At 35.4% G+C, this 18,009-nt stretch overlaps 1 protein-coding gene across 1 annotated transcript in view; it reads left to right on the forward strand.

The window, feature by feature from the left end:
* LOC100370075 (alpha-aminoadipic semialdehyde dehydrogenase-like) overlaps positions 1-18,009 on the forward strand; it is a 60,368-nt gene that overhangs the window by 17,033 nt on the left and 25,326 nt on the right. The window lies entirely within an intron of this gene.

The raw sequence follows: 18,009 nt of genomic DNA on the forward strand, positions 1-18,009 counted from the left end.
GTTTCGAGCCCATTTGGTCGAAACCCTTTTGTAATTGTTCCGTTTATTATTATTATTATTATTATTATTATTATTATTCTTCCGCCTAAATTTTTGGTCACGCTTTATGTCAACACCGTTGGACCGATCAGTTCCATACTTGCCACAATGGTAAAGCTGTATGAGATCTGGTGCATATCCTAAGTTCAGACACATAGGTCACATGGCCAGGCCGCCATCTTGGATTAAAGGCGAAATTTTCAATGCCGAATTGCGCACCTTTCTGAGGGTCTGAGTGCTCCAATTTTTTTACGATAGTAGCAGTGCGACAAGGGCTACAAATTTCAGCAAAAAAAACTTTAGCGGTCACGTGACTTTTTTTTTTAGAATTTTTTTAAATTTTGTTTTGCATCTCATTTGCATAATTTTCGACAAATCAACTAACCCTGAATAACTTTGAAAGATCATATGACATAGTATTTAATTCCAAAATATTGAGTCCAGGCGATAAACCGTTTTTTATAAGAAGATTTTAGAATGTTTTTCCATATTTTTTTGTTCTTTTACATGGTCACGTGACCTCATTTTTTAGACATAATTGCAATATCTCAAGCACTGTTACAGATAGGAACATGCAACCAGTGCAATATTGAAGTGATGGTACATGAAATTCTACTAACAAACAAGATGACCATATATGGTCATGTGATCTCATTAAATATGCATAAATGTAATATATCAAGCACTGTTACAGATAGGGACATGCAACCTGTGCAATATCGAAGCTATAAGACACGAGATGTGACTAACTAATGTGATGACCATATATGGTCATGTGACTTCATCAAATATGCATAAATGTAATAACTCAAGCACAGTTACAGATGAGAACATGCAACCAGTGCAATATTGAAGTGATGGTACATGAAATTTTACTAACAAACAAGATGACTATATATGGTCATGTGACCTCATTGAATATGCATAAATGTAATATGTCAAGCACTGCAAGAGTTAGTTACATGCAACCTGTGCAATATCGGAGGTATGGGTCAAGAGATGTGACTAACTAATGTGATGACCATATATGGTCATGTGACTTCATTAAATATGCATAATTGAATTATCTCAAGCACTGTTACAGATAGAAACATGCAACCTGTGCAAAATCGAAGCTATGGGATATGAGATGTGAGTAACTAATGTGATGACCGTATATGGTCATGTGCCGTCATTAAATATGCATAATTGTAATATCTCAAGCAGAATCACAGATAGAGACATGCAACCTATGCAATATCGAAGCTATGTGACAAGAGATGTGACTAACTAATGTGATGACCATATATGGTCATGTAACTTCATCAAATATGCATAAATGTAATAACTCAAGCACTGTTACAGATAGGAACATGCAACCAGTGCAATATTGAAGCTATTGCACAACAGAAGTGACTAACACATCCGATGACCATATATGGTCATAAATGTAATAACTCAAGCACTGTTACAGACAGGAACATGCAACCTGTGCAATATCGAATCTATGGAACAAGTGATGTGACTAACTAATGTAATGACCATATATGGTCATGTGACATCATTAAATATGCAAGATTGTAATACCTTAAGCACTGTTACAGACTGGAACATGTAACATGTTTAGTATGAAGGCCATGCAATTTCCTTTAATATATTATTGTCAATGATGCTGATTTTGGAACGCTGCTAATAAGCCAGTGGGCTCGAAACCCGACATTGCTGCAACGCAGCTATATTTATTATTAGGGTTTCGAGCCCATTTGGTCGAAACCCTTTTGTAATTGTTCCGTTTATTATTATTATTATTATTATTATTATTATTATTCTTCCGCCTAAATTTTTGGTCACGCTTTATGTCAACGCCGTTGGACCGATCAATTCAATACTTGCCACAATGGTAAAGCTATATGAGATCTGGTGCATATCCTAAGTTCAGACACATAGGTCACATGACCAGGCCGCCATCTTGGATTAAAGGCGAAATTTTCAATGCCGAATTGCGCACCTTTCTGAGGGTCTGAGTGCTCCAATTTTTTTATGATAGCAGCAGTGTGATAAGGGCTACAAATTTCATAAAAAAAAACTTTAGCGGTCACGTGACTTTTTTTTTTAGAATTTTTTTAAATTTTGTTTTGCATCTCATTTGCATAATTTTCGACAAATCAACTAACCCTGAATAACTTTGAAAGATCATATGACATAGTATTTAATTCCATAATATGAAATCCAGGCGATAAGCCGTTTTTTATAAGAAGATTTTAGAATGTTTTTTCATATTTTTTTGTTTTTTTACATGGTCACGTGACCTCATTTTTTTAGACATAATTGCAATATCCCAAGCACTGTTACAGATAGGAACATGCAACCAGTGCAATATTGAAGTGATGGTACATGAAATTCTACTAACAAACAAGATGACCATATATGGTCATGTGATCTCATTAAATATGCATAAATGTAATATATCAAGCACTGTTACAGATAGGGACATGCAACCTGTGCAATATCGAAGCTATAAGACACGAGATGTGACTAACTAATGTGATGACCATATATGGTCATGTGACTTCATCAAATATACATAAATGTAATAACTCAAGCACAGTTACAGACAGGAACATGCAACCAGTGCAATATTGAAGTGATGGTACATGAAATTTTACTAACAAACAAGATGACCATATATGGTCATGTGATCTCATTGAATATGCATAAATGTAATATATCAAGCACTGTAAGAGTTAGGGACATGCAACCTGTGCAATATCGAAGCTATGGGTCAAGAGATGTGATTAACTAATGTGATGACTATATATGATCATGTGACCTCATCAAATATGCATAAATGTTATATTTGAAACACAGTAACAGATAGAAACACACAACCTGTGCAATATCGAAGCTATGAGACAAGATATGTGACTAACACATCTGATGCCCATACACGGTCATGTGACATCATTAAATATGCATAAATGTAATAACTCAAGCACTGTTACAGACGGGAACATGCAACCTGTGCAATATCGAATCTATGGAACAAGAGATGTGACTAACTAATGTGATGACCACATATGGTCATGTGACCTCATCAAATATGCATAAATGTTATATCTCAAGCACTGTTGCAGATAGGAAAATGTAACCAATGCAATATTGAAGTTAATGCACCACAGAGCTGACAAAAACATCCGATGATCATATATGGTCATGGGACATCATTAAATATGCAAGATTGTAATACATTAAGCACTGTTACAGACAGGAACATGCAACATGTTTAGTATGAAGGCCATGCAATTTCCTATAATATATTATTGTCAATGATGCTGATTTTGGAATGCTGCTAATAAGTCAGTGGGCTCGAAACCCGACATTGCTGCAACGCAGCTATATTTATTATTATTATTATTATTATTCTTCCGCCTAAATTTTTGGTCACGCTTTATGTCAACGCCGTTGGACCGATCAATTCAATACATGCCACAATGGTAAAGCTATATGAGATCTGGTGCATATCCTAAGTTCAGACACATAGGTCACATGACCAGGCCGCCATCTTGGATTAAAGGCGAAATTTTCAATGCCGAATTGCGCACCTTTCTGAGGGTCTGAGTGCTCCAATTTTTTTATGATAGTAGCAGTGCGACAAGGGCTACAAATTTCATCAAAAAAAACTTTAGCGGTCACGTGACTTTTTTTTTTAGAATTTTTTTAAATTTTGTTTTGCATCTCATTTGCATAATTTTCGACAAATCAACTAACCCTGAATAACTTTGAAAGATCATATGACATAGTATTTAATTCCAAAATATTGAGTCCAGGCGATAAGCCGTTTTTTATAAGAAGATTTTAGAATGTTTTTTCATATTTTTTTCGTTCTTTTATATGGTCACGTGACCTCATTTTATAGACATAATTGCAATATCTCAAGCACTGTTACAGATAGGAACATGCAACCAGTGCATTATTGAAGTGATGGTACATGAAATTCTACTAACAAACAAGATGACCATATATGGTCATGTGATCTCATTAAATATGCATGAATGTAATATATCAAGCACTGTTACAGATAGGGACATGCAACCTGTGCAATATCGAAGGTATAAGACATGGGCGGTGACTAACTAATGTGATGACCATATATGGTCATGTGACTTCATCAAATATACATAAATGTAATAACTCAAGCACAGTTATAGACAGGAACATGCAACCAGTGCAATATTGAAGTGATGGTACATGAAATTTTACTAACAAACAAGATGACCATATATGGTCATGTGACCTCATTGAATATGCATAAATGTAATATATGAAGCACTGTAAGAGTTAGGGACATGCAACCTGTGCAATATCGAAGCTATGGGTCAAGAGATGTGACTAACTAATGTGATGACTATATATGATCATGTGACCTCATCAAATATGCATAAATGTAATAACTCAAGCACTGTTACAGACGGGAACATGCAACCTGTGCAATATCGAAGCTATGGGACAAGAGATGTGACTAACTAATGTGATGACCATATATGGTCATGTGACCTCATCAAATATGCATAAATGTTATATCTCATGCACTGTTACAGATAGGAAAATGCAACCAATGCAATATTGAAGTTATTGCACAACAGATTTGACAAAAACATTCGATGACCATATATGGTCATGGGACATCATTAAATATGCAAGATTGTAATACCTTAAGCACTGTTACTAGACAGGAACATGCAACATGTTTAGTATGAAGGCCATGCAATTTCCTATAATATATTATTGTCAATGATGCTGATTTTGGAACGCTGCTAATAAGTCAGTGGGCTCGAAACCCGACATTGCTGCAACGCAGCTATATTTATTAGGGTTTCGAGCCCATTTGGTCGAAACCCTTTTGTAATTGTTCCGTTTATTATTATTATTATTATTATTATTATTATTATTCTTCCGCCTAAATTTTTGGTCACGCTTTATGTCAACACCGTTGGACCGATCAGTTCCATACTTGCCACAAAGGTAAAGCTGTATGAGATCTGGTGCATATCCTAAGTTCAGACACATAGGTCACATGACCAGGCCGCCATCTTGGATTAAAGGCGAAATTTTCAATGCCGAATTGCGCACCTTTCTGAGGGTCTGAGTGCTCCAATTTTTTTACGATAGTAGCAGTGCGACAAGGGCTACAAATTTCATCAAAAAAAACTTTAGCGGTCACGTGACTTTTTTTTTTAGAATTTTTTTAAATTTTGTTTTGCATCTCATTTGCATAATTTTCGACAAATCAACTAACCCTGAATAACTTTGAAAGATCATATGACATAGTATTTAATTCCAAAATATGGAAGTCCATGCGAAAAGCCGTTTTTTATAAGAAGATTTTAGAATGTTTTTTCATATTTTTTTGTTCTTTTATATGGTCACGTGACCTCATTTTATAGACATAATTGCAATATCTCAAGCACTGTTACAGATAGGAACATGCAACCAGTGCAATATTGAAGTGATGGTACATGAAATTCTACTAACAAACAAGATGACCATATATGGTCATGTGATCTCATTAAATATGCATAAATGTAATATATCAAGCACTGTTACAGATAGGGACATGCAACCTGTGCAATATCGAAGCTATAAGACACGAGATGTTACTAACTAATGTGATGACCATATATGGTCATGTGACTTCATCAAATATGCATAAATGTAATAACTCAAGCACAGTTACAGACGGGAACATGCAACCAGTGCAATATTGAAGTGATGGTACATGACATTTTACTAACAAACAAGATGACCATATATGGTCATGTGACCTCATTGAATATGCATAAATGTAATATATCAAGCACTGCAAGAGTTAGGGACATGCAACCTGTGCAATATCGAAGGTATGGGTCAAGAGATGTGACTAACTAATGTGATGACCATATATGGTCATGTGACTTCATTAAATATGCATAATTGAATTATCTCAAGCACTGTTACTGACATGAACATGCAACCTGTGCAAAATCGAAGCTGTGGGACATGAGATGTGAGTAACTAATGTGATAATCGTATATGGTCATGTGACGTCATTAAATATGCATAATTGTAATATCTCAAGCAGAATCACAGATTGAGACATGCAACCTATGCAATATCGAAGCTATGAGACAAGAGATGTGGCTAACTAATGTGATGACCATATATGGTCACGTAATTTCATCAAATATGCATAAATGTAATAACTCAAGCACTGTTACAGATAGGAACATGCAACCAGTGCAATATTGAAGCTATTGCACAACAGAAGTGACTAACATATCCGATGACCATATATGGTCATGTGACCTCATCAAATAAGCATAAATGTAATAACTCAAGCACTATTACAGACGGGAACATGCAACCTGTGCAATATCGAATCTATGGAACAAGAGATGTGACTAACTAATGTGATGACCATATACGGTCATGTGACCTCATCAACTATGCAAAAATGTTATATCTCAAGCACTGTTACAGATAGGAACATGCAACCAATGCAATATTGAAGTTATTGCTCAACAGAGCTGACAAAAAAACATCAGATGACCATATATGGTCATGTGACATCATTAAATATGCGAGATTGTAATACCTTAAGCACTGTTACAGACAGGAACATGTAACATGTTTAGTATGAAGGCCATGCAATTTCCTTTAATATATTATTGTCAATGATGCTGATTTTGGAACGCTGCTAATAAGTCAGTGGGCTCGAAACCCGACATTGCTGCAACGCAGCTATATTTATTATTATTATTATTATTATTCTTCCGCCTAAATTTTTGGTCACGCTTTATGTCAACACCGTTGGACCGATCAGTTTCATACTTGCCACAATGGTAAAGCTGTATGAGATCTGGTGCATATCCTAAGTTCAGACACATAGGTCACATGACCAGGCCGCCATCTTGGATTAAAGGCGAAATTTTCAATGCCGAATTGCGCACCTTTCTGAGGGTCTGAGTGCTCCAATTTTTTTATGGTAGTAGCAGAGCGACAAGAGCTACAAATTTCATCAAAAAAAACTTTAGCGGTCACGTGACTTTTTTTTTTAGAATTTTTTTAAATTTTGTTTTGCATCTCATTTGCATAATTTTCGACAAATCAACTAACCCTGAATAACTTTGAAAGATCATATGACATAGTATTTAATTCCAAAATATGGAAGTCCAGGCGAAAAGCCGTTTTTTATAAGAAGATTTTAGAATGTTTTTTCATATTTTTTTGTTCTTTTATATGGTCACGTGACCTCATTTTATAGACATAATTGCAATATCTCAAGCACTGTTACAGATAGGAACATGCAACCAGTGCAATATTGAAGTGATGGTACATGAAATTCTACTAACAAACAAGATGACCATATATGGTCATGTGATCTCATTAAATATGCATAAATGTGATATATCAAGCACTGTTACAGATAGGGACATGCAACCTGTGCAATATCGAAGCTATAAGACACGAGATGTGACTAACTAATGTGATGACCATATATGGTCATGTGACTTCATCAAATATGCATAAATGTAATAACTCAAGCACAGTTACAGACGGGAACATGCAATGAGTGCAATATTGAAGTGATGGTACATGAAATTTTACTAACAAACAAGATGACCATATATGGTCATGTGACCTCATTGAATATGCATAAATGTAATATATCAAGCACTGCAAGAGTTAGGGACATGCAACCTGTGCAATATCGAAGGTATGGGTCAAGAGATGTGGCTAACTAATGTGATGACCATATATGGTCATGTGACTTCATTAAATATGCATAATTGAATTATCTCAAGCACTGTTACAGACATGAACATGCAACCTGTGCAAAATCGAAGCTGTGGGACATGAGATGTGAGTAACTAATGTGATGACCGTATATGGTCATGTGACGTCATTAAATATGCATAACTGTAATATCTCAAGCAGAATCACAGATAGAGACATGCAACCTATGCAATATCGAAGCTGTGAGACAAGAGATGTGGCTAACCAATGTGATGACCATATATGGTCATGTAAAGTCATCAAATATGCATAAATGTAATAACTCAAGCACTGTTACAGATAGGAACATGCAACCAGTGCAATATTGAAGCTATTGCACAACAGAAGTGACTAACACATCCGATGACCATATATGGTCATGTGACCTCATCAAATAAGCATAAATGTAATAACTCAATCACTATTACAGACGGGAACATGCAACATGTTTAGTATGAAGGCCATGCAATTTCCTTTAATATATTATTGTCAATGATGCTGATTTTGGAACGCTGCTAATAAGTCAGTGGGCTCGAAACCCGACATTGCTGCAACGCAGCTATATTTATTATTATTATTATTATTATTATTATTCCGCCAGATTTTTCGCTAAGCGCCATTCGAACACCGTTGCACATATCTGGAAAATTTTTTCATATGTTTGTTAAGTTTGATGAGATCTAGTGCATATCCTAAGATGAGGCATATTGGTCACGTGGTACGGCGGCCATTTTGAATTTAAGGCGAAAAATGGAATGCTCATTTAAACATCTTTCTGAGGGTCTAGGAGTCTCAAACTTTTGCTTAAAATAAGCATTGGCCCTAGAGCTACGTATTTCATGAAAAAAAAGTTGAACGGTCATGTGACTTTTTTTTCTAGAATTTTCTAAAATATTGTTTTGCATCTCATTTGCATAATTTTGATCGTATCAAAATTCCACGCCATAATTTTGAAGAACATCATACATACTACAGATTAATCAAAGAATCAGGCTAGTGCGACCAGTAGTTTTGGAGCAGTTGATTTATGAATATTTTTCACATTTTATATAAAATAGTCAGCAATGTTGCATTGTGGGAAAGGGGGGAGGGCCCATATACGATACACATTGAATTGACATATATTGAGAACTATTGCACATACAAACATGGAACTAACGCTATATTGAAGACATTGGACAAGAGAATTGACCAAAATATTGGATGACCATATATGGTCATGCAACTCATTAAATATGCATGTCTCTAATATCTCAGGCACTATTGCAAGTACAAACATGGAACCAATGCTATATTAAAGACATTGAACAAAAGAATTGATCAACATAGTTGATGACCATATATGGTCATATAACTCATTAAATATGCGTGTCTCTAATATCTCAGTCATTATTGCAAGTACAAACATCGAACCAACGCTATATTGAAGACATAGGACGAGAGATTTGACCAACATATTCGATGACCATATATGGTCATAGAACTAATTAAATATGAATATCCATATATCTCGAGCTCTTTTAAAGATAGAGACATGTACCCAAACCTATATTGAAGGTATTGGACAAGAGAATTGACCAACACATTCGATGACCATATAAGGTCATAGTACTCATTAAATATGTATGTCTCTAATATCTCAGGCACTATTGCAAGCACAAACATGAAACCAATGTTATATTGAAGACATTGGACAAAAGAATTGACCAACACAGTCGATGACCTTATATGGTCATACAACTCATTAAATATGCATGTCTCTAATATCTCGAGCACTATTGCAAGCACAAACATGGAACCAATGCTATATTGAAGACATTGAACAAAAGGATTGACGAACATATTCGTTTACCATATATGGTCATAGAACTCATTAAATATGCATATCCATAATATCTTGGCCACGTTTAACGATAGAGACATGTACCCAAACCTATACTGAAGGCATTGGACAAAAGAATTGACCAACATTTTAAATGACCATATATGGTCATAGAACTCATTAAATGTGCAAGTCTCTAATATCTTAGGCACTGTTGCAAGTAGGAACATTGAACCAATGCTATATTGAAGACATTGGACAAGAGAATTGACAAACATACCCGATGACTATATATGGTCATGCAACTCATTTAATATGCATGGCTATAATATCTCGGACACTGTCACATATACAAACATGGAACCAACGTTAATTTTCAGGGCTATTGCAAACAGTCATTCATGGCTATGCATTGCATGACTTCGCCATGTGCCATGGTCTTGAAAACCGGTGATTGCTGCTATGCAGCTATATTTAGGGTTTCGAGCCCATTTGGTCGAAACCCTATTGTAATTGTTCCGTTTATTATTATTATTATTATTATTATTATTATTATTCTTCCGCCTAAATTTTTGGTCACGCTTTATGTCAACACCGTTGGACCGATCAGTTCCATACTTGCCACAATGGTAAAGCTGTATGAGATCTGGTGCATATCCTAAGTTCAGACACATAGGTCACATGACCAGGCCGCCATCTTGGATTAAAGGCGAAATTTTCAATGCCGAATTGCGCACCTTTCTGAGGGTCTGAGTGCTCCAATTTTTTTATGATAGTAGCAGTGCGACAAGGGCTACAAATGTCATCAAAAAAAACTTTAGCGGTCACGTGACTAATTTTTTTCTAGAATTTTTTTAATTTTCTTTTGCATCTCATTTGCATAATTTTCGACTAATCAACTATCCCTGAATAACTTTGAAAGATCATATGACATAGTATTTAATTCCAAAATATGAAGTCCAGGCGATAAGCCGTTTTTTAGAAGAAGATTTTAGAATGTTTTTTCATATTTTTTTTGTTCTTTTATATGGTCACGTGACCTCATTTTATAGACATAATTGCAATATCTCAAGCACTGTTACAGATAGGAACATGCAACCAGTGCAATATTGAAGTGATGGTACATGAAATTCTACTAACAAACAAGATGACCATATATGGTCATGTGATCTCATTAAATATGCATAAATGTAATATATCAAGCACTGTTACAGATAGCGACATGCAACCTGTGCAATATCGAAGCTATAAGACACGAGATGTGACTAACTAATGTGATGACCATATATGGTCATGTGACTTCATCAAATATGCATAAATGTAATAACTCAAGCACAGTTACAGACGGGAACATGCAACCAGTGCAATATTGAAGTGATGGTACATGAAATTTTACTAACAAACAAGATGACCATATATGGTCATGTGACCTCATTGAATATGATTAAATGTAATATATCAAGCACTGTAAGAGTTAGGGACATGCATCCTGTGCTATATCGAAGGTATGGGTCAGGAGATGTGACTAACTAATGTGATGACCATATATGGTCATGTGACTTCATTAAATATGCATAATTGAATTATCTCAAGCACTGTTACAGTTAGAAACATGCAACCTGTGCAATATCGAAGCTGTGAGACAAGAGATGTGACTAACTAATGTGATGACCATATATGGTCATGTAACTTCATCAAATATGCATACATGAAATAACTCAAGCACTGTTACAGACATGAACATGCAACCTGTGCAAAATCGAAGCTATGGGACATGAGATGTGAGTAACTAATGAGATGACCGTATATGGTCATGTGACGTCATTAAATATGCATAATTGTAATAACTCAAGCACAGTTACAGACGGGAACATGCAACCAGTGCAATATTGAAGTGATGGTACATGAAATTTTACTAACAAACAAGATGACCATATATGGTCATGTGACCTCATTGAATATGCTTAAATGTAATATATTGAGCACTGTTACAGACATGAACATGCAACCTGTGCAAAATCGAAGCTATGGGACATGAGATGTGAGTAACTAATGAGATGACCGTATATGGTCATGTGACGTCATTAAATATGCATAATTGTAATATCTCAAGCAGAATCACAGATAGAGACATGCAACCTATGAAATATCAAAGCTATGATAAAAGAGATGTGACTAACTAATGTGATGACCATATATGGTCATGTAACTTCATCAAATATGAATAAATGTAGTAACTCAAGCACTGTTACAGATAGGAACATGCAACCAGTGCAATATTGAAGCTATTGCACAACAGAAGTGACTAACACATCCGATGACCATATATGGTCATGTGACCTCATCAAATATGCATAAATGTAATATATCAAGCACTGTTACAGATAGGGACATGCAACCTGTGCAATATCGAAGCTATAAGACACAAGATGTGACTAACTAATGTGATGACCATATATGGTCATGTGACTTCATCAAATATGCATAAATGTAATAACTCAAGCACAGTTACAGACGGGAACATGCAACCAGTGCAATATTGAAGTGATCGTACATGAAATTTTACTAACAAACAAGATGACCATATATGGTCATGTGACCTCATTGAATATGCATAAATGTAATATATCAAGCACTGCAAGAGTTAGGGACATGCAACCTGTGCAATATCGAAGGTATGGGTCAAGAGATGTGGCTAACTAATCTGATGACCATATATGGTCATGTGACTTCATTAAATATGCATAATTGAATTATCTCAAGCACTGTTACAGACATGAACATGAAACCTGTGCAAAATCGAAGCTGTGGGACATGAGATGTGAGTAACTAATGTGATGACCGTATATGGTCATGTGACGTCATTAAATATGCATAATTGTAATATCTCAAGCAGAATCACAGATAGAGACATGCAACCTATGCAATATCGAAGCTATGAGACAAGAGATGTGGCTAACTAATGTGATGACCATATATGGTCATGTAATTTCATCAAATATGCATAAATGTAATAACTCAAGCACTGTTACAGATAGGAACATGCAACCAGTGCAATATTGAAGCTATTGCACAACAGAAGTGACTAACACATCCGATGACCATATATGGTCATGTGACCTCATCAAATATGCATAAATGTTATATCTCAAGCACTGTTACAGATAGGAACATGCAACCAGTGCAATATTGAAGCTATTGCATAACAGAAGTCACTAACATATCCGATGACCATATATGGTCATGTGACCTCATCAAATAAGCATAAATGTAATAACTCAATCACTATTACAGACGGGAACATGCAACCTGTGCAATATCGAATCTATGGAACAAGAGATGTGACTAACTAATGTGATGACCATATATTGTCATGTGACCTCATCAAATATGCATAAATGTTATATCTCAAGCACTGTTACAGATAGGAACATGCAACCAATGCAATATTGAAGTTATTGCACAACAGAGCTGACAAAAACATCAGATGACCATATATGGTCATGGGACATAATTAAATATACGAGATTATAATACCTTAAGCACTGTTACAGACAGGGACATGTAACATGTTTAGTATGAAGGCCATGCAATTTCCTTTAATATATTATTGTCAATGATGCTGATTTTGGAACGTTGCTAATAAGTCAGTGGGCTCGAAACCCGACATTGCTGCAACGCAGCTATATTTAGGGTTTCGAGCCCATTTGGTCGAAACCCTTTTGTAATTGTTCCGTTTATTATTATTATTATTATTATTATTATTATTATTCTTCCGCCTAAATTTTTGGTCACGCTTTATGTCAACACCGTTGGACCGATCAGTTTCATACTTGCCACAATGGTAAAGCTGTATGAGATCTGGTGCATATCCTAAGTTCAGACACATAGGTCACATGACCAGGCCGCCATCTTGGATTAAAGGCGAAATTTTCAATGCCGAATTGCGCACCTTTCTGAGGGTCTGAGTGCTCCAATTTTTTTATGATAGTAGCAGTGGGACAAGGGCTACAAATTTCATCAAAAAAAACTTTAGCGGTCACGTGACTTTTTTTTTTAGAATTTTTTGAAATTTTGTTTTGCATCTCATTTGCATAATTTTCGGCAAATCAACTAACCCTGAATAACTTTGAAAGATCATATGACATAGTATTTAATTCCAAAATATGGAAGTCCAGGCGAAAAGCCGTTTTTTATAAGAAGATTTTAGAATGTTTTTTTCATATTTTTTTGTTCTTTTATATGGTCACGTGACCTCATTTTATAGACATAATTGCAATATCTCAAGCACTGTTACAGATAGGAACATGCAACCAGTGCAATATTGAAGTGATGGTACATGAAATTCTACTAACAAACAAGATGACCATATATGGTCATGTGATCTCATTAAATATGCATAAATGTAATATATCAAGCACTGTTACAGATAGGGACATGTAACCTGTGCAATATCGAAGCTATAAGACACGAGATGTGACTAACTAATGTGATGACCATATATGGTCATGTGACTTCATCAAATATGCATAAATGTAATAACTCAAGCACAGTTACAGACGGGAACATGCAACCTGTGCAAAATCGAAGCTGTGGGACATGAGATGTGAGTAACTAATGTGATGACCGTATATGGTCATGTGACGTCATTAAATATGCATAATTGTAATATCTCAAGCAGAATAACAGATAGAGACATGCAACCTATGCAATATCGAAGCTATGAGACAAGAGATGTGGCTAACTAATGTGATGACCATATATGGTCATGTAATTTCATCAAATATGCATAAATGTAATAACTCAAGCACTGTTACAGATAGGAACATGCAACCAGTGCAATATTGAAGCTATTGCACAACAGAAGTGACTAACACATCCGATGACCATATATGGTCATGTGACCTCATCAAATATGCATAAATGTTATATCTCAAGCACTGTTACAGATAGGAACATGCAACCAGTGCAATATTGAAGCTATTGCACAACAGAAGTCACTAACATATCTGATGACCATATATGGTCATGTGACCTCATCAAATAAGCATAAATGTAATAACTCAAGCACTATTACAGACGGGACCATGCAACCTGTGCAATATCGAATCTATGGAACAAGAGATGTGACTAACTAATGTGATGACCATATATGGTCATGTGACTTCATTAAATATGCATAATTGAATTATCTCAAGCACTGTTACAGATAGAAACATGCAACCTGTGCAAAATCGAAGCTATGGGACATGAGATGTGAGTAACTAATGTGATGACCGTATATGGTCATGTGCCGTCATTAAATATGCATAATTGTAATATGTCAAGCAGAATCACAGATAGAGACATGCAACCTATGCAATATCGAAGCTATGTGACAAGAGATATGACTAACTAATGTGATGACCATATATGGTCATGTAACTTCATCAAATATGCATAAATGTTATATCTCAAGCACTGTTACATATAGGAAAATGCAACCAGTGCAATATTGAAACTATTGCACAACAGAAGTGACTAACATATCCGATGACCATATATGGTCATGTGACATCATTAAATATGCATGATTGTAATATCTTAAGCACTGTTACAGACAGGAACATGCAACATGTTTAGTATGAAGGCCATGCAATTTCCTTTAATATATTATTGTCGATGATGCTGATTTTGGAACGCTGCTAATAAGTCAGTGGGCTCGAAACCCGACATTGCTGCAACGCAGCTATATTTTATTATTATTATTATTCCGCCAGATTTTTCGCTAAGCGCCATTCGAACACCGTTGCACATATCTGGAAAATGTTTTCATTTATTTGTAAAGCTTGATGAGATCTAGTGCATATCCTAAGATGACGCATATTGGTCACGTGGTACGGCGGCCATTTTGAATTTTAGGCAAAAAATGGCATGCTCATTTAAACACCTTTCTGAGGGTCTAGGAGTCTCAAACTTTCGCTTAAAAGAAGCATTGGCCCTAGAGCTACGTATTTTATGAAAAAAAAGTTGAACGGTCATGTGACTTTTTTTTCTAGAATTTTCTAAAATATTGTTTTGCATCTCATTTGCATAATATTGATCGTATCAAAATTCCACGCCATAATTTTGAAGAACATCATACATACTACATATTAATCAAAGAATCATGCAAGTGCGACCAGTAGTTTTGGAGCAGTTGATTTAAGAATATTTTTCACATTTTATATTAAATAGTCAGCAATGTTGCATTATGGGAAAGGGGGGAGGGCCCATATACGATACACATTGAATTGACATATATTGAGAACTATTGCACATACAAACATGGAACTAACGCTATATTGAAGACATTGGACAAGAGAATTGACCAAAATTTTGGATGACCATATATGGTCATGCAACTCATTAAATATGCATGTCTCTAATATCTCAGGCACTTTTGCAAGTACAAACATGGAACCAACGCTATATTGAAGATATTGGCCGAGAGAATTGACCAACATATTCGATGACCATATATGGTCATAGAACTCATAAAATATGCATATCCATAATATCTCGAGCACTTTTAAAGATATAGACATGTACCCAAACCGATATTGAAGACTTCGGACAAGAGAAATGACCAACACATTCGATGACCATATATGGTCATAGAAATCATTAAATATGCATGTCTCTAATATCTCAGGCACTATTCCAAACACAAACATGGAACCAATGTTATATTGAAGACATTGAACAAAAGGATTGACCAACACATTCGATGACCATATATGGTAATAGAACCCATTAAAAATGCATATCCATAATATCTCGAGCACTTTTAAAGATAGAGACATGTACCCCAACCTATACTGAAGGCATTGGACAAAAGAATTGACCAACATTATAAATGGCCATATATGGTCATAGAACTCATTAAATATGCAAGTCTCTAATATCTTAGGCACTGTTGTAAGTAGGAACATTGAACCAATGCTATATTGAAGACATTGGACAAGAGAACTGACAAACATACCCGATGACTATATATGGTCATGGAACTCATTAAATATACATGGCTATAATATCTCGGACACGATCACATATACAAACATGGAACCAACGTTAATTTTCAGGGCTATTGCAAACAGTCGTACATGGCCATGCATTGCATGTGACTTGGCCATGTGCCATGGTCTTGAAAACCGGTGATTGCTGCTATGCAGCTATATTTATTATTAGGGTTTCGAGCCCATTTGGTCGAAACCCTATTGTAATTGTTCCGTTTATTATTATTAGGTTTTCAAGACACATGTCTTGGAAACCTTTTGTAATTGTTATTAGGTTTTCAAGACACATGTCTTGGAAACCTATTGTAATCGTTATGTTTTTTATTATTCCGCCAGATTTTTTCGCTAAGCGCCATTTCGACACCGTTGCACATATCTGTAAAAAATTTTCATATGTTTGTAAAGGTTGATGAGATCTAGTGCATATCCTAAGATGACGCATATTGATCACGTGGTACGGCGGCCATTTTGAATTTAAGGCGAAAAATGGCATGCTCATTTGAACACCTTTCTGAGGGCCTAGGAGTCTCAAACTTTCTCCTAAAAGAAGCATTGGCCCTAGAGCTACGTATATCAGAAAAAAAAAGTTGAACGGTCATGTGACTTTTTTTTCTAGAATTTTCTGAAATATTGTTTTGCATCTCATTTGCATAATTTTGATCGTATCGAAATTCCACGCCATAATTTTGAAGAACATCATACATACTACAGATTAATCAAAGAATCATGGAAGTGCGACCAGTAGTTTTGGAGCAGTTGATTTATGAATATTTTTCACATTTTATATAAAATAGTCAGCAATGTTGCATTATGGGAAAGGGGGGAGGGCCCATATACGATACACATTGAATTGACATATATTGAGAACTATTGCATATACAAACATGGAACTAACGCTATATTGAAGACATTGGACAAGAGAATTGACCAAGATATTGGATGACCATATATGGTCATGTAACTCATTAAATATGCATGTCTTTAATATCTCAGGCACTATTGCAAGTATAAACATGGAACCAATGCTATATTGAAGACATTGGACAAAAGAATTGATCAACATAGTGTATGACCATATATGGTCATATAACTCATTAAATATGCGTGTCTCTAATATCTCGGGCATTATTGCAAGTTCAAACATGGAATCAACGCTATATTGAAGACATAGGACGAGAGAATTGACCAACATATTCGATGACCATATATGGTCATAGAACTGATTAAATATGCATATCCATATATCTCGAACACTTTTAAAGATAGAAACATGTACCCAAACCTATATTGAAGACTTTGGACAAGATAATTGACCAACAC

The sequence above is a fragment of the Saccoglossus kowalevskii genome, chromosome 13 (genome assembly GCF_978046115.1).
Source record: "Saccoglossus kowalevskii chromosome 13, keSacKowa6.1, whole genome shotgun sequence".
Taxonomy (NCBI): domain Eukaryota; kingdom Metazoa; phylum Hemichordata; class Enteropneusta; family Harrimaniidae; genus Saccoglossus; species Saccoglossus kowalevskii.